Genomic DNA, 24,500 nt, shown 5'->3' with positions numbered 1-24,500 from the left:
CACGGACAGAGGACGACGTCAAAGCCTTTAACAAAAGGCGACCACAAGCTGACACCTGAAGGAGGTGCAGACACGTATACAGACGAGGGGGGAAGAGAAGCCACTCCAGGTGGGAAGGGCTAGCCGCTGAGGATGTGTTAGGTGTTACGGCAGATGCAATACCTACCCAACCCTACCATAACTCTCCAATCCTCTATTTTCTGCTCACGGAATCCACGTTTATTTAGGGAGCAAGAGAGATCTCAAATCGGTCTAAGTCAGAAATGCGATTTTTATGCACCTTTGTCATTGGCTGTTGGAGGGTGGCAGTGTAATTTAGTTCTGCCAATGAGAAATAAGAGAAATTTGCTTTATTTCATAATCAAAATGGGCAGACTTGGTTGGCCCAGCCTTTTGTCCTTTTGGCTTTTCCCCTTTGTTCTCCTTATGAAATGGACTAATTTCTGAAGGAGCAGTAGCTCGCTTGTAACCATCCTGACCAGCAATGAAGGTGAAAGCCAGAACGCTAGGTTTTGTTGGGCAGACAGGTAGAAAGGCCCCGGGTCTCTGTCATTGTCACTGAGCAGCTACTCTGGCTTAGAGTCCCTCACTCCAGACTTATTTCATGAGAAAACCAAAAAAACCCCAACTCTTGGCGGCAAAAATTTAATCACTTTTTTGTGACTTGCAGCCAAATAGTTCATAACAGACGTAGACTCTGAGAAGTTGTCACAATGGACAGTGAGCAGTGGGAAAAGGCCAGAAGAATTTTCTGGCGAAAGGGCCGATTAGGTGACTGGACTGCTGTCCTCTGGAGAACAAAACACTGCATAAAATATAGAAAAATACTCTTTCATTACATTTACTTATTGGCAAGAAAGAATATTCAGGCCACAGACCACGGTGTACCTGGGTACCCTGATAATAAAGTACACAGAGAACACTCAAAACAGGCTTTTCTTCCCCCTTAAGGGCATTAACCACTCCGTGGGAACTTGAGCATCGGTTTTTGTGAGATTGCGAAATTCAGGGAAGAGAAAAAAAAGCACATTGGAAGCCACCTAAAACGAGAGTCTGATAGGGAATCTCTGACATAAAGCTCGGGTCACCAGTGCCTGCTATATGTGATACACATTACATGTAATGTGTATGAAATCGTGACACGTCATACAGTTATAATTCAGACACACTGACGACATTTAATTAGTTGTATTTCCAAGGAGTCTGCCAAATTTCTTTTGCCTAGTAACACTGAATTACTGTTGATTGTTTTTCTTTTTTTTTTATTATTACTTTTTTTTTATTTTTTTTTTCTTGACGCGAGCTGGTGAAGAATCTTTAACTTGATAACATTAGCAGGAGTCTAGCTATTCTGACTCTTCTTTTACCCTGTTTGAAGCCCTCCTGCGGGACTCTCAGCCTCCTTCAATTTTGCTTCAAAGTCCTTCAGAGTATACATTTATCGATTTATTATTATGTTTCATAATGTGTTTGTCACCGAGTGGATTATAAAGAGTCAGTAAAGTCAGAAGTTTATCTCTCTGGCTGTCACCGTATTCTCTTAGGGCCTGGCATATTTCAGGCACTAGAAAATATTGTTTTGCATAACGGAATAGACGCACAGAGTTTTTTCATGCCGAGTGCATTCAGGTTTTGTTAGAAAACAGAAGTCCCTCTGGTGTTTTGGGGAGGAAGAAGTTAGCGCAGAGCATCGGCAGGGCTCTGGGAGGGAAGGTCTGGAAGATGAATTTTCAGCAAGTTTGAAAGTGCAGGCGTGCGGGCGAGCCCCTGTCAGTGATCCTAGCTGCACAGAGCGCTGCAGTGAGCTGCTCTCGGGGGAACGGCTGGAGCCACTGGAAACTTCTGTGACTGATCTCAGCTGCCTGCTTCTAGCAGGTGATTCCTGAGCGTGGCGTTGAGAGCCCAGGGAGGCTCCCAGCAATGATCTCATCTGCCTGCAAACAGCTGCTGCTGCTTCTCCTCTAAACTCTGTGAGGGCCCCAGGGGCAGAATGTAACCTGGGATGAGACTGAAAGGGAATTCGGGGAACCGTAGTTCCACCGCGTTGGGGAGGGATGAGGCTGATGTCAGGTGGATCAAAGGCATCGCAGCTCATGGGGCCACCAGGAGGGGCTTTCGAGAGGAGTCTGTGGCCTCCGTAGAGGGAGGATTTTAATTTCTGTTTTTAAAATTGATCCCCCACTAGGTGCTTGCGGCAGGGCTGGCTGAGCAGCACAGAGTCACACTGCCCTTATGGAGTGCAGAGATGTTTCTGGAAAGCAGCCATCTGGCCACCTTTCCCAGCTTCTGTCACACACAGTTGGGACCCTGTAGCTAGTTCTTGCTGGTGCCCTTGGGCAGAAGGGATGGCGTCTATTCGGAGACTGGGTGGTCGAGTGCCAGGCACCCAGAGTTCTAAGATCACCGTTTGGCCCGTTTGCTGGCCAATTTCGGAGCATCCAGTGGGAGACTTTGAAGAAATCCTGGGTCACAGTGGAGTCACTCATGGGAGCATCTGGGCTTTTGTCATGACTTGGACAAAAGCTGCTTGATTAGAAATAACCAAATCCTACAGTGGAACACGCAGGGAAGTTTTGGGATCGCTTATTACAGCAGCAGTTGGCCAACCCTATGTGCTTAAGAAATATTTGATAATAAGTGAATAAAACAGAAAGTCTGGTCACGCCTTTTGCAAAGTCCACCGGGATGGCAAACTGTTCCAGCAGATTAGTTTGCGTCTTCCTTTTTGCAACCTCTTGCATGAGCTTCTAATGTTGTTTACAGTTACGACAAGGCTGGTCTGGTAACTATTCATAATTAGAAAGGATCTCCCGTTGTTAGAAGTTAAAAACTCTTTACAACACAACGTTGGGATCAAAAGTTTGTAGGAAAATTCATGGAAGAGGTTAACAGAGGTGTTAGCCCTAAGCATAACTAGTCTGCTTGATTGAAACCCGGGACTCCGGGTAGTGCTTTTAGGAGTCTAGTAGCTCCTGCTGGACAACCTACGTGAGAGCCCCCAGGTGCCCGTGATATACCTGAAACTTTAACCTTGTGGCAGAATCAGGTATTGGAAATTATGCAGATCATTTTTCTCCTATATGCCTTTAAATCCTTCTATTAAATTGCTTTAATCCTGGCAGCAGAGATACAAATGATAGCCAACAATAACAAAGCGATAGGCACTATATTCAGTGCTTTCTATGCACCGTGAACTCATTAACTCCACATACTTAACTACCACCTACCATTATTATATTCCAACTTTATTGGTGAAGAAATGGAAGTTCAGAGAGCCCAAGAAACCTCCCCAAGGCCACACAGCTATTTAATGCTTCCCTTTGATCTGCAAAACCATTTATGCACCTGTCGGTCATTTGTCTGAAATGCAACCTGTAGAAAGTTTTTATTTATATGCTTTTTTTGCCAGGTTGGGTCATTATCTTCTTTACTAAAATCTTTACCAAAAAAAAAAAAAAAAAAAAAGTGAGTTATTTCCTCACCCATTCAGCAAGAAGTCTCTCTTGATTTCCAATTCGTTCCTTTTATATTCCTTTCCTCAATTCTGCAAGCGACATTCATTATAGAATCCGTTTCCTCGTTGCTTTTAAAATCAGAGACCGTTTGATTAAATGGGTCTCCCCGATAAGAGAACTGAAAAATGTTACCTCCAACCTTGCGTCTCGTTTCAGTATCTTAACACTAGAAACTAGAAAGACGTCCTTGAAGGAGTTTTCTTTATTACAACCGTGAGCTTCAGTTACACGTCTTATGAAGATTACTCACGTCAGACTTTCACAAACTGAAAACTAAAGTGAGAATTTTCAGTTTTAGATGTGAGCTACTTCTCTGTCTCTGGGCTTCACTAACAGCTGCTGTGAATACCATTGCTACTATTATTCCTCTTGCCACACTAATTTATCGAGTACCCATTATTTCCACTCACTGTACCAGGTGCTCACACACAACACTAATCTCTAAAGCAACCTCGTTAAGTAGATTATTATATGCCCACTTCACAGGTGAGCAAGCTGAGGCCGAGGGAGGTTATCCGTGGACACATGACTACTGTCAGAGGTCAGATCTGAATCTGAGTTCAAATCCTACCCCCACGCCACCTCTCCTAAGCCATTCATAAAGGCTCATCTGAAATATCTCCAATCTCCTTACTTGGAATCCAAGAGAAATGCTCAGGCATGTATTTAAGGGCTTGCAGTGTAATATCATGGGCTTCCAAACACACAGATAGCTTTTTACCTCTGTGTTTTTCCTCCCGGTGAGCTGCCTTTGCAATCCTTTCCTGCTATTTGGATCCTGGCCAGCTGATACCACCCAAGCTGTACCTTTCTGAAGTGGTAGCAGATATATGCTAACCAGATAACCATGTCTCTTAGAAAGCCTCCCTACATTTCTTCCGTGCAGGTGTCTGCTTAGATGAGCCTCGATGGAAGGAAGCGCTGATCTGGGGAGTGGAGAGGAGGAACCAACAGCCACGGCGAGGCCCCCAGCTCAGCAGGTTAGGTTAGGAGCTAGGAGCGCGCGGTTTATCTCAGCTGCAGGGCTTCACCCAGGACTGTCAAGAAAAGCTACTGCATCCACCTCTATCAATAAGCAGTACTGATCCCATTAGCATTACTGCTGTCTCTGTTGGTTTGTGGAACAGATAAAGGAGGAAAAAAAGCTGGAAGAGAAAAATGAAGGTTGACCCAATAAAATTAGAGGCCTTGTGTTAAAATGAGAGCGTGCCTCTATTCTCTATCAGGTGGCAGCTTAACTTTCTTTTTTCATTGCTGCCAAATAAATGCTTTTGCTCATACTCAGCTGTTTCCTGCCAAGAAAGGCTCTACCCACTGATGAGCCGTAGATGGGAGAGGAATTAAACTCTGGCTTGTTAGAACGGTGACGCCACACGCTCGAGCCACCTGGGGAGCCTCCCATCTGAGTTGCCTACTTGGATGCTGATTTAGTTGGTCTGAGCGTGGGGAGTTTTCAGCCCCCACCCCCAAACGTTTCTAATGTGTGAAGTTGAGAAACGGGGAGCACCTAGCCTGGCCTTCGGAGTCTGGGTCTCCACATTGAAAATCCCCAGGATTTGCAAGGTAGAATGGCTCGAAAAGCCACTCTTGTTGCCTTTCTCTCTCTACACCATTTCTTCATGGCTTGTGTTTTTTTTTTTCCCCCTTCTCTTTCTCTCTCTCTCTAAAGAGGAACCCAAGGACATGCAATGAGAAAGCAAGTCAGCCTTCGAAAAGAGTCTTTCTGGAAGAAGCAGCTTCCTGGGAAACGGACTCTCTAAACTAGGTAAGAATTTCTTCCCTGACCTGGCTGGCTGGAAAATGGATGGATTAGAGATGGTGAGTTAGAGAGAAAACACAGCACAGTGGAAAAAAATTAACTTGGAATCAAAACACTTGGATCTGTTTCTGGCTTTGCCACTTAGTGTGTGGCTGAGTCCTTTCCCTTAATAGCAGAATAAGAAAATTTGACTTTGATCCCCGAAGTCTTTTTCAGTTCAGAAAAACTATTTTTAGGGGAGAAGGGGAGGAAGGGTAACTGGAGTTGGAGTTGGGGATGTTCCGGTCCCTTTGGCTTATGCTGGTTTGCAGAAAGCTGGGGGAATCCTGCTTCTCCCAGAACTTTCTTAGTCTCAGCAGGTGCCGGAACCTCTCGGAAAGGTTTCTGGTCCTAGGTAGTAGCTGGAGTTTCTGTCACCTAGTTTATGTCTCCCTGACTCTGACTTTTTTCAGGCCTGTATGGAATTTCTGCTCTTGGGTACGATTGCTTTAGTGCCGTGGTAACCTCTGCTCTTGGGGGACCCCTTCCTGTGTCCACTTGGCTTTTCTGCATTGTCACTCCCACTTCTGGACGCCTACGCTGTCCTGCTTGACCGTTCTTGGTGCTCAGTGAGGTCCGGCTGACGCCAGTGGGGTGTTTTCCTCGGGGTCCAGGGAACGGCTCAGAGGTGACAGGGGCTGGTGAGGGTGGTGGTGCTGGGCTCCCAGTGGATTCAGCTACTTCTGTATCCTTCTCTCTCATGGGGCGCAGGAATGACTCAGTTATGGAATAACACCCCCCTCTTCTTCCTAGGCTTTCTGTGCTTGATTGGGAGAAGGTCGCTCTGGGGTACTGACCTCACTTTGAGCCCTGCCAGGATTGCAGTTCAGAAAGAGAAGTAGAGGGTTGCAAAAAAACAAAAACAAAAACAAAACAAAAAAAGAAAGAGAAGCAGAAACATTTCAGAGATTTAGAGGAAGAGAGAAGGGCAGAGATCTTCTTGACCTGGGGAAGGTGGGAGATGATTACAAACTACCTCGTGACTCTGAAACCTTCTTGTACATTGGAGTGGGGTGGGGGTGGGGGAAAAAAAAAACCCCTTCGAGACCTACACAGTTGGTCAGCTCCCCCCCCATCCGGATTTAACTGGCATGGAGGACCACTTAAATACGCTGTTGATGGGGGCGGGGGAGAGTTCAAATTCCCTCCAGGTGATTCTAATGTGAGCCAAACTAGGAACAAGCGATCTGCAATCTTTTGCAAACTGTAGGAAGGCGGCACATGCTGTAGGAATGTGCAGCGCGGCTCTGGGCCTGGGACGAACTCGGACGGCCAAGCGCAGGCTCACTGCCGCCGGGGACACCAGCCTGCCTGTCGCGGAGTGGCAGGGCTTGCAGGCCTGGGGGCGTGCAGGCTCCTCCCAGAAGGCTAACACCGCTGCTCACAAAGTAAGAGACTTAGAGAAATATTTTAAATAAGTAAAGAAAACGAAAGCCTCCAGGCTTGTAAGGTCAACATGAGTGAGCGCTTGAGGCCAGACTCCAGGGGGACTCTGCAACCTTGAGGGGTGACACAGGGGCCAGAAGGGGCCAGAAGGAGCCAGAAGGCCCACTCGCTGCTGTGCTCTGGTCTAGACTTCTCCACTGTGACTGCGGAGCGTGAAAAGCACAAAATAAAAACGAGACAGCATGAAGGACAAAGAGGGTTTTGTTAGGAAATAATTTAAGGGACTTGCACTAGTTGGGAAGAGAGATTATGGGGCCTCTACAGCAACAGAAGCAGACGTGGCCAGGAACTGCCGAAGGTGGGGCTGGAGGGTAGGTTGAGTCAGTGCATCCCGAAGACCAGAATCCAGGAAGTGGTTCTGTCTGAGAAGAGTCTTCCAACAACGGTGACAATAACTCACCCTGATCAGGCACACGCCGGGCCGGGGCAAAGCCCTTGCATGCGTAGGAGGGAGGACTTTTATCCCCATTCGTGGAAGAGGCAGCAGAGGTCATGGTTTGTAAGCGGCAGAGGCAGCACTTGAACCCAGAGCCCCGTCCCCAGAGCTTTGCATTCCCAGCCGCTCTGCCAAGCAGCCTCCGAGCGTGGTGGGCAACTGTCCCATCGCTGTCTGAGGTTTGAAAATCAGACAGAAGGGGCCCGGGGAGGAGCCACCTCCGCCGGTGAAGGCTGCTCAGACTCCGGAAGGAGGACGGGGACGGGACGGGGAGGCAGAGGCAGCCGGGCTAAGGGCCGGGCAGCAGTTCTGCAGGTGAGGCCTCCGCGTCAGCACATCTCACCGGGGACCGGATAGAAATGCGCATTCTGGGGACCCGGAGCCGCGGGATCAGGACTCTGGGAGGGACTCCGCAGTCTGTGTCTAACGCCCTTCCGGGGGATGCCGGTGCCGCCTGGAGGAAGAGCTTTTCTGCCTGTCCCCAACCCGGCGCAGGTGCGACGAGGGAGCAAGCGCGCCGGGTGCCAGCCCAGGGACAGAGCAAGGGGCCGTGGTGGCAAGAGGTGGAGGGACAGACCTTGGCTTTAGGGGACAGGGAAGGACGGCGGGACTCCAGTGGCTGTGTCCTCCGCGCCGGCGTGCGGAAGGTCCCGTCCGTTTTCCCCACGTGCGTAGGGTCGGGGAGTCCTGTGCGCCTGCCCTGTTTTAGGGGCCCCTCCGCCCCACCGGGTGACACGACTGTCACAGCTGTCAGCCCGGGAGGGGCAGGTGAGCCTGAGCTAGAGAGGAAGCAGCGGCAGGTGCTGGGGATGCTCAGGGCGTGGAGGCGGCAGAGTCGGGTATGAGGCTGCCGCCCAGGAGGGCCACGTCCCCAGGTGCAAGCTCCTCGCCGTCCCTGCAACCCGTGCGCCCTCCTGTCCTCTCTCCCCAGCTACAGGTTGACATTCTAACAACCCGGAGTGTCCCGCGGGAGCCAGCGCAGGTGGGACCCGGGCAAAGCCGGTGGCAGGTGGGAAGGGGCAGCGTGCGTGGGACGGAGGGAGGCCAGAGGCCAGAGAAGCGGCTGGAGTCCCTGGGTGAGTCTTGACTATTGTCCCGTTCCGTCTGGTAGAAAATAGGGAGGGACAAAGCTGTTAAAAAAAAAAAAAAATTAAATGAAAACCAGTTACTCGCATAAGATACCTGGTCTGTTTTCCAACTTTTTAAAAAAATTGTTGGCCGGGCGCGGTGGCTCACGCCTGTCATCCCAGCACTCTGGGAGGCCGAGGCGGGAGGATCGCTCGAGGTCAGGAGTTTGAGACCAGCCTGAGCAAGAGCGAGACCCCGTCTCTACTAAAAATAGAAAGAAATGATCTGGACAGCTAAAAATATGTATAGAAAAAATCAGCCGGGCATGGTGGTGTATGCCTGTAGTCCCAGCTACTCAGGAGGCTGAGGCAGGAGGATCGCTTGAGCCCAGGAGGTTGAGGTTGTTGTGAGTGAGGCTGACGCCACAGCACTCTAGCCCAGGCCACAGAGCAAGACTCTGTCTCCAAAAAAAAAAAAAAAAAAGAAAAACATTTCATTGCAGGTTTTCCATCTGGTGTGGCCAGGATTCGTCTACTCTCTGTAGGGCAGCACAGCCCTGGTGTGTTCTGGTGCCAGAACACCAAGCTGCAGGTGGCAGCCTCACCACTACCCTCGTCCCCTTGAATTTAGAGGCACTTGTTATTTTAGCTCTTTTCTGTATTTCTGTCGGGGAAGGAAAATTGTGGCTATGCCCCTAATGAGCCCTTCAAACTAATGTCATCTGCACTATCTCTAAGCAAAGAACTCCTCTGAGGCTCTGCCATGCCTCGCCGAGGGGGCGTCCCCATGCCGTGGGTGATCGGATCCGTTGAACTGATGGTCAACATCTGTTCCATCAATGCCCAGCATGCCTCTCTGCACGGAAGAGCTGGAGAACGACACACCGTGCTTCCTAGACTCTCTCTCAGCTGGGGTCCCAAATACGGCTTTGATTTACTTGCATGAGATTTAGAAGAAAGAAGGGAGGTGCAGGACATTCTTGTGGCTCTGGTGGCAGATACCACCCAGAGTGCCCAATTTTGTGGCAGCGTCTGACCAGGTGGCAGCTGCCAAGTTCTGCAGGGAGGTTTCAGAGGCCAGAGCAGCAGTTTCATTCATCGCTCAGTTCTGTAGTGTGGTTCTCAGTCATTTCTGGAGACGTGGAGAGTTTGTTTACTCAGTTTTGTAATGACTGATAGTTTAATCATGTCAAAAAAGGTCTTTCTACTTAACTAGAGTAGATTCATGATCCGCCGCTGCACTTCAACCCACGTAAACTTTTCTTTTTTTTTCTTTCTTTTTTTTCCTTTTTTTTCTTTCTTTTTTTTCTTCTTTCTTTTTCTTTCTTTTTTTTCCTTTCTTTTTTTCCTTTCTTTTCTTTTCTTTCTTTTTTTTTTCTTTCTTTTCTTTTTTTAAAGCCAGTCAAATTTAGCAGTGGGGGGTTGAATAACGTAAACTTTTCTGTGAGATTTTTTTCCCCTGTTCTTATTTTTCCTCTGTGATTTGGCTCCGTTTCTAGGAAGGGTTTTGGATATCTGCTGCCTAACCCAATCTCTTCTGGAAGTCTGTTAATGATGAATTTTCAGGTAATAAAATTTCAGATATTTGTGTAGTCAGAGCTTTCTGTTTTCCTCACGTTACCATCTTTGGGAGTTTGCTTAGGAAGTAAGATCAGAGTTTTTTTTTTTTTTTTTTTTTTTTGCATATTTCTTATCTACCCTACCATCTTCAAAGCCTTGTTATAAATCCCAGTCATTCTACTATAAACCAGATAATACCTTCCTCGTGAATCATTTTCTGTTAGTGTATTTTGGGAAAGAAGGCTAAATTTTATATCCCTCTGAGCTCTTGGTGCTGGGTGTTTTTTTTTTTCTCCTTCTCCTAGTTTCACTTTGGAGCTTGTTCCTTTTCTTGCTGTTCACGAACGTGCCCTCATGGCGCCCGGGGAACGGTGAGGTTGACATAAAAGACTGAGAAAGCAGACAGGTGCATTTTCTCTTCCCTGTGTCTACATCTCCCAGATCTTAACCGAAATCGTGGGAGGCGTAGAAAGGAAGGCTTCCTGGAGGATGAGCATTTAAGCTGATTTTCAAGAAACTGTAGACTCGAGCCTGGCATCAAAGAGGATGAGTGAGTGCTCTAGGGGGACAGACGATATTTGACAAGTGCAGGGACTTGGCAGAGAGGTGAGAAAACGCATGGAGGGCTCAGTAAACTGTGGGCAACTCCTGGAGATAGAGTGAGCGGGGACCTAAGGAGAACTCTGGTGGCAAAGTGACAAACAAGGTTTATGTACTTTTGTAATGCTAACAAGTTCCAGGGTCCCGCACAGCCCGGTTTTGTTTTATGGTGGCAAAAAAAAAAAAAAAAGCCCAGTCCAGTAACAACAAAACATTCATTAAGCAGTCCTGATCCTCACTTGCACTTCTCAAAGAACATTAAAACCCTCACTTCCTCCTATCCGATTCCTGCTTTCTATTCCTCTTATTTCCTCATACCTCAAAGCTGCTTCTGTGACTGTTTATCTTCAGCCTTGACATCCAGCCCTGCTCTCTTCCCTGCTCCCACTCCTCCTTCCTCTTCCACCTCTTTAAGCTTAGTCAATGTCTTCTGGGCCTCTTCTCCCCCTTTGGTCCTTTCTTTGTCTAACTGACTCCCGATGCTACATCCCAAGAGATCCAGAATAGGCCCAGAGGTGAACTTTCTTGAGAGAGCAGGGAGGAGAGAGAATCAGGAGCTGTGGGCACTTTTACAGAGCCAGAAGCCGATTAGGCTCAGGAACCTGGACTTTTTTCTGGATCTAGTGGCGGCCGTGGAAAAACATCTAGCCAGGGAGTGACAGTCAGGCTTGCATGCTAGAATGTTTACTTTCACAGAATTGCAGAGAATAAACAGCACCATAATTACTTAAGTTTTATAACATAGTAAGCACTTAGCATTTATTTATTCAATTTAGGTATGTCTTGACTATCCTGATACAGGATAAAAGGGAACTCTGTAATTACAGATACCTTTAAACAACTTAGCTAAACGTAGAAAATCAGGACCAAGGACAAATGTCTCTACAAAAAACAGAGGTGTTGTGGTTTCTTTGATTCAGCTTCAGGCTTGTTTCAGAGTTACTGCCTGAGCACTGGGTAAAAAAGCCATCAGCCTTAGCACATCACAGCAATCGTGGTGGGTGACTTGAGAAGTGATTTCTTGGGACTGCTTTTGAGAAGTCGAGGACTAAACAAGACAGCGTAAATGTAATGTTAGAAAATGTAAGGTGAATAGATGGCGTTTAGGGACACGCATGCAATTCCTAGAGCATGAGAAGTTAGCATATCCGGTACCTGTCCTGGATCTGTTATTTCTCCCGGATTTTTGATAGGTGCCACATTAGGAGGGGGGGGCAAATATTTTGGTCTGGCAGAATTTTAAGGCGGATGGGTTTTATTCATTCTTGATGTAAAAAAACAAATCTCTGTAGGGCACCTGGGAATGTCTAAGTGTCATGCTGTCCGGACACACTTATGCCTTAACAACTGGGTTGTTATGTGATATGATCTTATAGCAACAATGTAAATCTGAGAAAGTTTGCTGGTGATGATGATGGAGAATCTGTGGACCCTTTCTTTCCTGCAGGAGATGAAGGCATCTCAATCCTCCTTCTCATTTGTAATGAGGTGCTTGGTAAGGTGCAAAGTAAAGACATCCTGGAAGAGGTGGCCGGGGTCCCCGTGTGGATTAATCATGACACGTAGGAAGGACTTGTACACAGCACACAAGAAATATTAATTCCTTTTTTTTTTTTTTTCTCAGCAAGAGAGTAGTTACCAGACACCAGATAATGTTTATATTGTCATTAAATCTGATGGCCAGGATAAATATAAAATAAAAACCATTGGAATATCTAAAATATCTAACACAGGAGTGGAGCCCCTCTTCCACGTTCCCATGGGCTGTGGTTTTGTGATTCTACTGAGATAGAGAGGACAAGAATCGGCCAGTTTGGAAAGGCCCTCGTGGAAGATGTGATACTTGAAGGGGGAGGATGGTTAGGTTTAGAGAGAAGGAAATAATCGGGTCAAGCAGAGAAACAGGAACAAAAGCTGAGATGCATCACGAGGAGCAGACAGGGAGCTCATCCTTGGTGGGTGAAAAAAGAGACTCAACTCGACTAAATTAATCAAACCTGCTCTTTTTTTAGAGGTCCCTGGGGATGCACAAGCTATCAATCTACGCAGCGTAGAGTGAAGGGTGGACAGCTCAGCTTGTGAATGATGTCAAAACTTATTCAGAAAACAATTACCTGTTTCATGTTTTATTCACCAGGTTTAATTTTTTTTTTTTTTGCTATTTTTATATTCCAGTTCTATACTAGTTCCTCTTTTCACTGTACTACAATGTTGAAATGTATTTATTTTTATCTCTAGGTCAACACTCAGTATGAACTAATGAGAAATTCCTTCAGTTTTACACAGGGAGGGTATGTTTCAGAAGTATAAAAAGAAGAAACTAAAAAAAATTTTGAAAAGAAAATGTCTGGTGGTTTTGGGCCCTTTCTTTTGAGAATGGGATTATTTTAAAAACAATTTTATCTCTATCTTAGCATTGCAAATGGAAAACCTTGATATTTAAATTTAAGTGGTTTTTTTTAAAAAAGCATTTAATAGGAATTCTAGATCATCAGACATGGCAGCAAAGGTGTAATTTTCTTAAAAAATTATATTTTTAGCAGGAATATTTGCATGCAAAGCATCTTATTTTTTCTCTGAATGTCATGCTTTTCCCAGAAACTATTAATTTCTTTTCAGTATTTTAAATTAGTATTTTCTTTCTACAGTTTATAGACAGTGGTAGGAAACTTAAACTTGAGACTCTTTAGTCGTGTAGATCTTGAACACAGGCTGAATTTTGTTATGTGGTGACATAAAAAAATTCAAAGTGAAATTTTATAAGGAGGTTGCCAAAGAAGGAAGACACCTTGAAGTTCAAACCCTCCAGAAAAATTTAATAAAACTAGCAGTGATTTTCCACACGTCTAAAAATAGCTCTGAGTTAAGCTTGTAAGTAAAAGCATTAATGTTTTTCCTTTTTTAAAAAAGTTTCACTGGCAAAGGTAAATAAAATTAACTATAAAGGAAACCATATGCAAATTTTAAAGAATCTTTCAAAATTCTATAGATGGTTCCAATATCCTGCCAAGGTTGAGAAATCCTGCTTCTTTTCTTGATAGATGACCTTTTCCTTGGCTCACCTAGCCTGCATTCCTGAAAGTAAAAGACTTCTTAATTTCATATTGTCAATTTTATACATGAGACATTTGTGCATTAAAAATTCTTCTCCTAGGACATGGGCATTCTTAGCTGCTATACCCTTGATAGTTCTATTCTCCTAGTTTTCTGTGATTTGCCCCACTCTTCCTTTTTTTTTTTGTTTTTTTGAGACAGAGTCTCACTCTGTTGCGCTGGCTAGAATGAGTGCCGTGGCATCAGCCTAGCTCACAGCAACCTCAAACTCCTGGGCTCAAGCATCCTCCTGCCTCAGCCTCCCGAGTAGCTGGGACTATAGGCATGCGCCACCACGCCCGGCTAAATTTTTCTATATATATATTTTTAGCTGTCCAGTTAATTTCTTTCTATTTTTAGTAGAGATGGGGTCACGCTCTTGCTGAGGCTGGTCTCGAACTCCTGACCTCGAGCGATCCTCCCGCCTCGGCCTCCCAGAGGGCTAAGGTTATAGGCATGAGCCACCGCGCCCGGCCTGGAGAGACTTGTTAATAGGAGGATGAAGAAAGAAAACCAAAGCCATTAGTTTTGACCAATACCGGCAATGCACGGACACAGGTGTCCCTGAACGGTGAGTGACGGCTAGTGTTGCATTTCCAGATAAAGGCTGCTCCTCGAACTGGTAAAGGGACCGTGAAATCCAGACTCGGTGCTAGAGCTTGTAGTCCCGCCAGCCCTCTGTCCTCTGATACTGTCACCTCTTCCTCTTCTGCTGACAGCCTGCATGAGCTGTGCTCTTGCATTATGGACCAGGACCAGGAGCTGATCTGGGCTGAGCAGGTGTGAGGCCATGACGTGTGTGTGCGTGTGTGTGTGTACACATCACAAGAAAACGTGCTGCGTGCAGTTTGAGCTTGTCTAGTCCCTTTCTTTATACTTGAAAAACCAGTCCTTAGTGTACCTTGGGTAAGAGATCCGGAGTAGCAATGAATATTCTTCTTCCTCCTCCCACTCTGTCAATATAGGTTTTTCTCACGGTGAAGCAGAGCCTGTTTGTTTTTTTTTCCTCCATGCATGTGCCCAGCTGTGTGTCAGTCTAGTGCCTTTGGGGCAGTCTTGCCTCCTTCCCCAGAATTAAATCAGTTTGTTAAACCAGTTTTCCATGACAGTGTTCGGTGGTTTCTTATAAAATTAGGCCACGAGCACTTTCATTTTTATCAAAGCAGAGGAGGAAATTCAAGCGAAATCAAAGGTGTGTGTGTGTTAGTCAAATCTGAACTAGGCTGGATGTCAGGTTCTTGTTTCAGCTGAGCGATTAACAAGCCGGGTGTTGTGCAGCTCTGTGTACTCGTCAGTAACACGAAGGGGCGGGACGGGACCATTTCTGGTTTCCTCCCAGCTCGATGGAAGGGAAGGATGCCTTTTTCTTACGTTTTATGAGCGTGTTTCCCGGTATTTCCTTTAACCTTAGGCTGTTAAGTATGAAATGTCCCATTTCCTTAACTATTAAGTTTAACAGTTGCTATCTCTGACACTTCACTGACACTTCTTGTTTTATTTTTATTGTGAAGGAGCATCCTCAGTCTTGCAAACGCATGATTTGGCTTGTGATTATCTTTCAAAAAAATTTTTTTAGAGCAATTTTTGTGAAACCATGGATAAGTTGAAAATTTGTCTTGTTTTTGATTATGGAAATATTTGCAGTTTGTGGAACTAATGCAGCGCAGACAGCTCGAAATATCGACCAAGTGCTTGGGAAGGACGTGGCTAATGAATGCACTGTATGTCGATGGTTTGAGGAGCTCTGTTCCGGTGATTTTAATCTTGAAAATGAGCCACGTGGGCAACCTGAGACCAAGGTGGATAATGATGAACTGAAAGCTGTAGTGGAAGCGAATCCATCTCAACCTGTGAGCGAATTAGCAGCAAGGTATGACGTTACTATTCCAATAATATTGGACCATTTGAAATAAATTGTCAAGGTAAAGAAGCTGGATAGATGGGTTCTGCATGAATTAAATGAGCATCAATAGAGAAACCACCTTGAAGCTTGGTTTCTTTGCTGTCACAACATAAAGGTGAATCATTTCTACACCATATTGTTACATATGATGAACAATGGATTCTTTTTGACAATCACAAGCACTTGGCACAATGGCTGGATAAAGATGAAGTGCCGAAACATAGTCCAAAACCAAATATTCATCAAAAAAAAGCTAATGGTATCTGTTTGGTGGTCCAGCACTGGTATTATCCACTACAGCTTCAGGAAACCTGGTCAATCGATTACAGCGATGTCTACTGCAACCAATTGAACGAAATGATGAGGATGCTCGCGACTGAGCAGCTGAGATTGGTCAATAGACAGGTCAATCCTCTTGTAAGACAATGCTCAATGACATGCCGCACAAACAATGCTGCTGAAACTAGAGTCTGGACTTGGAAACTCTCTGTCATCCACCGTATTCACTAGACCTTGCACCAACTGACGACCACTTCTTCCAGGCTTTTGCTCAAATATGGTGATAAAGAGAAATTCTAACCTCCTCCCCATCCTCCCCATAAGATGCCCACATATGAGTTTTCTGAAAGAGGATTTATCAGTTAGAATTTTCATAAGAGGGATGGATGGTTATCATTGCAAATACTTTATCTCTAAGAGTATTCAAATAGACACAAGGCTAATTGTCAATGATATGGAAAAGATTAAAATTAGAGGTTTGGACAAACAAACCTTAGAGTCTATGAAAGTAAGAATATATTGCGGGGGGGGGGGGGGTGTTTTGAGGGAATAATAGTCAAGAAAAATGATTTCTGTATTTATGCCTTATAAAATCTTACTGTGCTATATATAACTTTCCAAATAATATTCATTTCCCCCCAGTATGTACCAAACCTTTGTGAAGCAGAAGCATGAGCAGCTATCCTGGCAGAGATAACTAGAGGCTGTTTATTGTGAAGATAGAATTAAATTGTAGTGTGCAAAACATACAGCCAGTCAGAATAATCAAACTTCTTTCTTATTCCTGTCCTATTTCTGTCTCCTAAATTATCCGAGAATTCAGGCTAAGGAAGACTTTCAGTTGTGCATTATTCAGGAAACCATATCTATATAGACCCTACTTTAAGTAAAAAGTTGGAAACAAAATTATAAACCTTATTTTCTTCTGTTGTGGGCTTTTAGTACATATTCATCATAGCATACTATGAGATTTGAAGTTCTTTCAAATGTTTTCGTGTCCCGAGGCATTTGTGAGAATGAGCCTTTTTATGGTCTCTTTTTAAAATCGGAAAAAGGCTAGTGGAGGAGTGCAAACAGAAGGGTATTTGTATTCTCCCTATAAACTCACATGGCTCTATTTCCCTGGCTACCTGTAGCCTGCCACCCGGGCACATTCGAGAGCCATCAAGGAACAAGGCCGATTCCAAAAACCCTCATGAAATTCCGACAGTTTACAGTCACACATAGCTGCCTGATGGAGAGCAAAGCAGCAAACTTGATGAGGACGTGACTATCCAAGCGGCATCTCTTTTGTTATTTTTAGAAGAAGTGTTAACCGAGTACTTCTTTTTGAAATTCTGAAGCCTTTCCTTAGTTCCGATTTTACACGTTCACTTTCTGATTGGCTTTGAAAGAAGTCTGTATAACGAGGGAGGCACGTCTCGGAATAGTCGGAAGCTATCTCGAGGGAAAAAGTTACCAAATTTGACCTAAAACTTGGAACGGAAGTGTTCAGCTGTCCTCCAAGTATACTGGAGGGAGGAGCACGCCCAGGGAGGTGCTAGAAGGAGAAAGAAGACAGAATAGAGGGCTGGAGCCTTGATTCCTCTACTCGGACAGATGAGCTGGCGTCTGTCCGTGGACAAAAGTCGCGAGGATGGACAGTATTAGGAGGAAACACTAGTTTTGGGCCGGGCACGGTGGCTCACGCCTGTCATCCCAGCACTCTGGGAGGCCGAGGCGGGAGGATCGCTCGAGGTCACGAGTTTGAGACCAGCCTGAGCGAGAGCGAGACCCTGTCTCTACTAAAAATAGAAAGAAATTATATGGACAGCTAAAAATATATACAGAAAAATTAGCCGGGCATGGTGGCGCATGCCTGTAGTCCCAGCTACTTGGGAGGCTGAGGCAGGAGGATCGCTGGAGCCCAGGAGTTTGAGGTTGCTGTGAGCGAGGCTGACGCCACGGCACTCTAGCCTGGGCAACAGAGCGAGACTCTGTCTCAAAAAACAAAACAAAACAAAACAAAACACCACTAGTTTTGCCCTGAGTGGTCGGCAAGGACACGATCTGCTACTGAACACGCTCTGACTTTCCAAATCCTGAGCCTTGTGATTTGAGGTCCCCCCTCCCAGAGCTCATTTTGAGAGAGAACGTGGAAGAGCTGAAGGTTGAAAAGTGAGAAAATTAGAGCGTCAACAGGGAAGCTCGTGAGAAAAAGACAAAGTCAGAGGGCGGGGAGAGAGGAGGTGGCTCTAGGTGACACCTTCATCCAGGTCTTTCTGGTGCGCAGTGGCGAGGAGTCTGCCATTCTTGCTCGTGGGCTTTGTCTGCTGCGGGACTCACACTTTACAGGGAAGCAGCAGCGTGAACGATCGGTCCCCTCTGGGATTTGTCCCCTGGGAGCTGCCCTGTGTTACCTTGGGGCGGTCTCGTGACAAATTACGAGTTCTTTGAGTCTTTCCTTCTGAAGACAGAGTCTTTCTTGCTTTCTCTGGGGGCTGCTGTAACAAAATGTCATAAACTGTTTGCCTTATCAACAACAGAAACTTATTTCTCGCAGTGTAGGAGGCTGGGAAGTCCAGGGTCAAACTGCTGGTAGACCTAGTGTGTGATGAGGACCCATTTCCACGTTCACAGATGGAGCCTTCTCGCCGTATCCTCACCTGGTGGAAGGGGCTGGTTAGCTCCTCCCCGGGGTCCCTTTCTAAGGGCACTGATCCCATTCGTGACCTAATCACCTCCCAGATACCATCGCCTTGGAGATTTAGGATTTCAACCTGTGAATTTGTCCCTGTGGAGGGACAAACATTCAAACTGTATCAGAGCCCTCCAGCCTGGGATACATACAGTATGGCGATTCTTAGGTCACTTCATTCCGGCATTTTCTATGAAAATAATAAACTGCCGTCCCTGGAGTCAGTCCTTCCTGAAGTGTCACAACTGTGTAAGAGTCTCAGAATTCACATTATTATTCAGCAGAGACACCAAGGGAATACATAATAAATGTGGCTTATTCCGTTTATATATTTGCATTAGAAATGAACCTATTCTTAAAAATTATGACTAAAATGTAGTTGGACCCAACATTTTCTCCCTTTTTACTTTATACTGACAAATATTCCCGATTTTCATTCCCAGCGCTCTGAGATGGGTGACAAATTTCCAGTAGAGCACAAAAGTCATAAATTTCCCCTCGTTGTTGTTATTTATTGTTGAGACATGCTTCATTACACGGCTCCTGTCTTGTTACTGAAACAACTTAATATGGTTTTGCGCAACTAATGGTTTTCATCAGCATTCATCATTGAATTGTTCTCCGCCTAAGAAACGGGGTTGGGATTCTAAATGCTGTCTATGCTGTGACGGAGAATCTTGTTACCCAAAAGGTACACGGTGAATTTTAGGAAGAAGCCAATGTAAATCAATCAATGAAATGGTTTCTGTAGAGAGTTGTGTGACAGTTATACTAATGTACTGCTTATGCGTTAGGAGGTGAAAGATCTATTTTCTTTGTTACTGGTCAGCCAGAAAGAAACACCACTTCAGCGTGATTACGATGGGCATTTCTGTGTAGGGAAGTTCAATGAGCTAAGATCCAGCAGCATATACAGTCTTCCTGAGCCCTCGATAGCCCTCAGTTGCCTTATCAATAAGATGAAAAGGCCAGGCGTGGTGGCTCACGCCTGTAATCCTAGCACTCTGGGAGGCTGAGGCGGGAGGATCGCTCGAGGTCAGGAGTTCGAGACCAGCCTGAGCAAGAGCGAGACCCCGTCTCTACTAAAAATAGAAAGAAATTATATGGACAACTAAAAATATATAGAGAAAAAATTAGCCAGGCCTGGTGGTGCATGCCTGTAGTCCCAGCTACTCGGGAGGCTGAGGCAGGAGGATCGCTTGAGCCCAGGAGTTGGAGGCTGCTGTGAGTGAGGCTGATGCCACGGCACTCACTCTAGCCCGGGTGACAGTGAGACTCTGTCTCAAAAAACAAAAAGATGAAAAGAGGGCAAATATTCATTTTCTCTAGTTTTACCTCATGTCTGCTATTTTATGATTATCACATAATCTACTCCCACCACAAAACATCATTCCTATGTTAAAAGGGAAGGAAGATACACACAGACAACACCCAAAAGCCTTAGGAGCAAGTCCAGTATGATGGAAAAAGAACCCTGTTGGGGATGGGAAGATGAGGGTTCTAGTTTTAGCTCTGCGGACAACTCGCTTGGTGACCTACTCAGTAGTCCGTAATGTTATTATTTTCAGTTCTAAGATTCTGTGGGTGCCCCAACGGAGTAAAATCCAGGTAGAAGAACGGCATGTAACTCTACCTGGTATCATCAGAAAGTAAACTTTGGACATGGGAGATGTAGGGATGCTTGGGTTTGATGAGGTTTTTTTTTTTTAGCACAACAACGTAGGTATTAAAAGAAATGCTCTATGGCTTTTCAGGTTACCTTCGAGAGGACTTTGTTGACATGTGAAGAGGTGGAAGATCATCCCTCCTGCCCCACAAATCCTCTCTGAGTTTGGAACTAGTTGAGGAACTAGTCAGGTACGTCAGGGTCTGATGATCACCTGCTGAGGCTGGATTTGAATACGTAGCTTCGATGTTTCTTTAACAGTGGAAAATTTGAGTATTTCTGTGTTCTCCTAAGCAAATGCTTTGGGATGCTCTGTCAGAGTAACGTAAAGAAGCCAGACTCAGAGGCGCTGCGCTTCTCTGCTAAAGCCCAGTCACTGAGACACAAGAGAAGGTGATTCTGGAAGGAATACACTCCTGGCCCAGGTGTATTCGCCACGCGAAGTTTAGGATCTGGAGAAGGCTGGTGGCAAAGCGAGAGGAAGGGGTGCAGGACAAAGAACTGGGTCTGAATCCAGAGCTCTGTCAGGATTTTTGTTAGTCCACCCTTCTTTGGGGGCCCCCAAAATATTTTTCGCAAGCCCTCTGTCCTCTGCAGAGCTGACAGAGCGAGTATAGAAGGGCTGCGCTACACTTACACGATTAATAATCTCCCCAGTCATCTATGTCTCTGCTTGTTCAGAAAACACAGCGGGCACGTTGGGAAGCCGGAGAAACTGTTATTCTAGAAGCCCTTTCTTGGAAGCGTAAGGGCAGGGGCATTGGCAATTTTCCCTAACAGATTTTCTTATCTTTCTACTCGCGGTGGCAAATATTTAGTAGAAATATACTTTTTCTTATTAACATTAAAGCTGAATATACACAGGGCAAAACTGGTGTCTGTAAACATTTCTACATCAATTTAGCCAGAAACTTTTCCCCCCACTTTTTGTCTCGATTTAGGGCAAAAATGTGTTAATACCTGCCTAAGAATTTCGTAGAAGTGTCTGCTTTTTTTCCCAAAAGCTCCTTGGGAGGATGAGTTAGGCTAAGGTCTAATCATGCAGGTCAAAGGGAGGTTTAGAGACCTTGAGACCATGCTGAGATCTGGTTCCCTGGGGGAGCTAACCTAATATGCCGCTAATCACTTGTGCCCTGGTTTCTAATTCACCAAAGCTTGGGAATATAATATCTGGTTTTATATCGTTAGACCATGATCTAGTCATGTAGATTAGCTTACTTGGGTGTAGCGGAAACCCTGGGAGCTTTGGTGGTGGTGGAAATACTGATGTCTTGATGTACAGGAACAGTTCTCTGCCTCCCAAATGCCTCTTTACCTGTCTTTGTGACTATACGGATAACCCCCCTCTTCCTTGCCCTATGTACATCAGAACTAACGGGACTAGATTTGTGTCACAGCTGGGCAAGAATATTGAGGGCTGTTTGTGACCAGAAGGCCAGGAAGACAACGGAATAGAAAGGTTTTTAGAAATCTAAAGCCTTGATAAGATTTAAAATAAAACCAGGATTTGTGATCGTGAGGCAGAGTGCCAATTCAAGTCCCAGAGTCTACGGCTGTTGCCTTTTGCCAGCACCGTGAGAAATACACAGGTAGCCTTGCAGCGCATCAGCTGAATGCGAAGAAAAAGCATGAAGTCAGATGCAATTTTAGGCACAGCAGCGACAGGGCAGGTGGGGAGGAGGAAGAAGCCAGAGCCCTGCTTTTATTTTATCTGCAGGGGCTTCCCTGGCTTAGAATCTTGGCTCACTGCATTATCTCGGACAAGTTGCTTCAACTCTCTCGGCCTCAGTTTCACCATCTCTATAAAGTGAGGTTAGAAGATAGGAACTATTCTAGGAATGAACATGTTGGCCATGGCACGGTGACATCGGGGCAGCCACGAGAGGAAACAAGAATGAAGCCTGGAAAGTAGCTTGTTGGCAACAGGGCCCAGAAGGGCAGTGCCCACATGTCACTCGGGGGCAGAGGTTGGGGGGCAGGAGATGGGAACAGGAGGACAGGCTCGGCCAGGGCCCTCCGTGGGGTTTCTGGGGGGGAAGGAAGGCAGGGCAGAGCGAACGGGTTAGGACCGGCCAGTTTGAGTATCTCTGGGCTGCCAGGGGGATGCTTAGCTGTCGGGTAGCCGGGAGGGTGCAGGGCAGGGGACAGCCTGGTGTGGTGTGGGGGGGTCACATAGGAAGTGGGGGCCAGAGACTCGGACTTGGTTGGTCTGGGCTCCCGGCTGAGCCCTTGCTGTATCCCAGAACCAGCCGTTCCCGAGAAAGGTGGTCTCCCCTGGGTCCATCGAGGCCCTGAAATGCCAGAGCATCGAGAATACAGAGAAGCAAACATAGTGAACAGCCTTGGCCCTGGGATGAATGGATGCTGGGGACAAATTCAGATTCTGAGAAAACACACAACACCTTCCTTACTGGGAGGTCTAACGATTTAACACATGCGTCGTTCTATGACCCAAACATGTCCCGTGTCCTCAGTCTACCTGCCTGGGAGGCAGAGGGGAGCACACGGCATGTCGAGGGGTACAGCTGCGTCTGCCCCATGGCCCGGCCCAGATGACGAAGGCCTCACAGAGCACTTAGGAGCATTTGGAAAGATGTTACGGAGTTTTGAAAAGTGGGTCATGGTGAGGTGTTAGAATTATATAGGGTAATTAAGCTGACACAACTTATCTATGTACGTGATTTTCAAAGCAGCTCACTGATTTTATAAAATGTTTGTAAATATATACAGCATCGAATGGGCTAAAAGTTCTTTATAGAATTTTAAACATTTTAATAGGTTTGGTTGGCATTTTGTTGCTATCCAAGATAAAAAAACGGGACAGAAAAGGAAATACACTAATGAGAGAGTTTTTATTTCACATGAAGGTAGAGCTCAGCAGTTACCTTGACACGTGTTGGGGACGGCCGCTCTGTCTGTCCCGAGGTTAGCAGGAGCCTTTAGGGAGCCACAGGGTGACACACTAAGGGACAAGTTTTTACTGTCTCTGCTACCGTGTCTGTGACCCGAGTTGAATAGTGGTGGGTGTTGGATTTGCAAGACCTGAGTGTGGGGCTGTCGTTTCTACTTCCTGGACATGTGACCTTGAGCCATTCCCATCCCAAGGTGGGACAACAGTTATTTGACAGGCTGACTGTGGGCTTTCAGTGAGGTGCCATTTCTGGAAGTGTTCCACCTGAGAGCTCACCTTCACTATCCCAGCTTCCGTTCCCAGTCATGATGGCCACTCCACAGATAGCGCCTGATTTCTTACAAAGTTCACCAGGAAGGCAGATAATTCACTCGTGCAATTCTTAGGTTCTTCCATCGTATGCGCAAATGAACAGGAGTTCGGGCCTTGCATTCTGTCTGACTTGACTCGTCTCAGCCTTGGTTTTCTCATCATTAAAATGAGGATAATAATAGTATGAACCTAATGGGCTGTCATGATAATTAGATAAAATTACACAAGGAGGACACTTAACTCAGCACCTGACACATAATAATCCCTCAATAAATGGTTGCTATTACTAGTTTCATGTACACATGAAGGACTTTGATCTATACTTTTGGGATTCAGATACAAACCATGTCTCATTAGCAGAATTAGGAAAAAGCAGGAGTGATGAATGCTATTAAGTAATTCTTGGCCAAAAGAACTCCTGCAAAAGGACAAATGGATCTTCTATATCTTCAGCAAGGCACTACGGTAACACAGGGCATGTCTTTGAGAAAATATGACACCAATAAAAACCTATTGGCTTTTTGTAATTCTTAAAAACAAAACAAAACAAACAACTCACCAAATTCCTTACATATTTTGATTAACAGTGAACTTTTATGGTTACTGTGGCAACATAAAGTAAGAATAAAGAAACTATTGTTTCACTCAGATGGAAATTATTTAAGAAAGAAATACTCTGACCAGTCACATAAGTAACAAGCATCTCTTATTTACTGGGTACTGAACGAGGTATCTTAAGAGAGAAACTGTCAGTAAGAACTAATATTTACCATGAGAAAATGTATTCAAAGCAATTAGACCAGGCTGGTGTTAGTGCCTAGAGCCCCAAGATATTAATTCTTCCTTACTCCTCCCAAGGAACTTGGAAGACGTATGGGGAGGTAAGACACGTGGAAGATAAAATTTTGTGCAGCAAAAGGGTTAAAAAAAAATCCTATCACCTGAGTAGTACCTGCAGGGAACGCTCTAGGAATTCCATTGGTTAATCCTCAATAAAAGCTTCTAGGGGTGGTGGGATTTTAATGTCCCTGTGTGCCACAGTAGTTCTGAGATAATGCCTGGTAATTAGCATAAGCTTGAAGCCAAATAGCTGGAAAAACATGTTCCAGGACATTGGAGATCAAATCATATTTCTATAAAAAGAATCTGCTGGGTGTTCAGCTGACAGAACATCAACCATAAAAGGATAGTTTAATGCATTTCAATCATTATCTAAACACAAAATCACAGAGCCAAG

General features: G+C 45.4%; 1 long non-coding RNA gene across 2 annotated transcripts in view; it reads left to right on the top strand.

Annotated features, from left to right (window-relative positions):
• Nucleotides 1-5,201: 5,201 nt before the first annotated feature.
• The window catches only part of LOC123627653, a 31,256-nt gene continuing 11,957 nt past the window's right edge, over nucleotides 5,202-24,500 (top strand). Inside the window, exon 1 of one of the 2 annotated variants that reach the window (XR_006731395.1) lies at nucleotides 5,202-5,280. This is a non-coding gene — a long non-coding RNA (uncharacterized LOC123627653). Of the gene's footprint in view, nucleotides 5,281-20,169; nucleotides 20,232-24,500 lie in introns of those variants that run through there. The other variant, XR_006731396.1, reaches the window with a different exon arrangement.

This window comes from Lemur catta, chromosome 26 (genome assembly GCF_020740605.2).
Source record: "Lemur catta isolate mLemCat1 chromosome 26, mLemCat1.pri, whole genome shotgun sequence".
NCBI classification, from domain to species: Eukaryota; Metazoa; Chordata; class Mammalia; order Primates; family Lemuridae; genus Lemur; species Lemur catta.
Note: the sequence above shows the minus strand (reverse complement) of the source record. Positions and strands in the feature narration are given on the sequence as shown.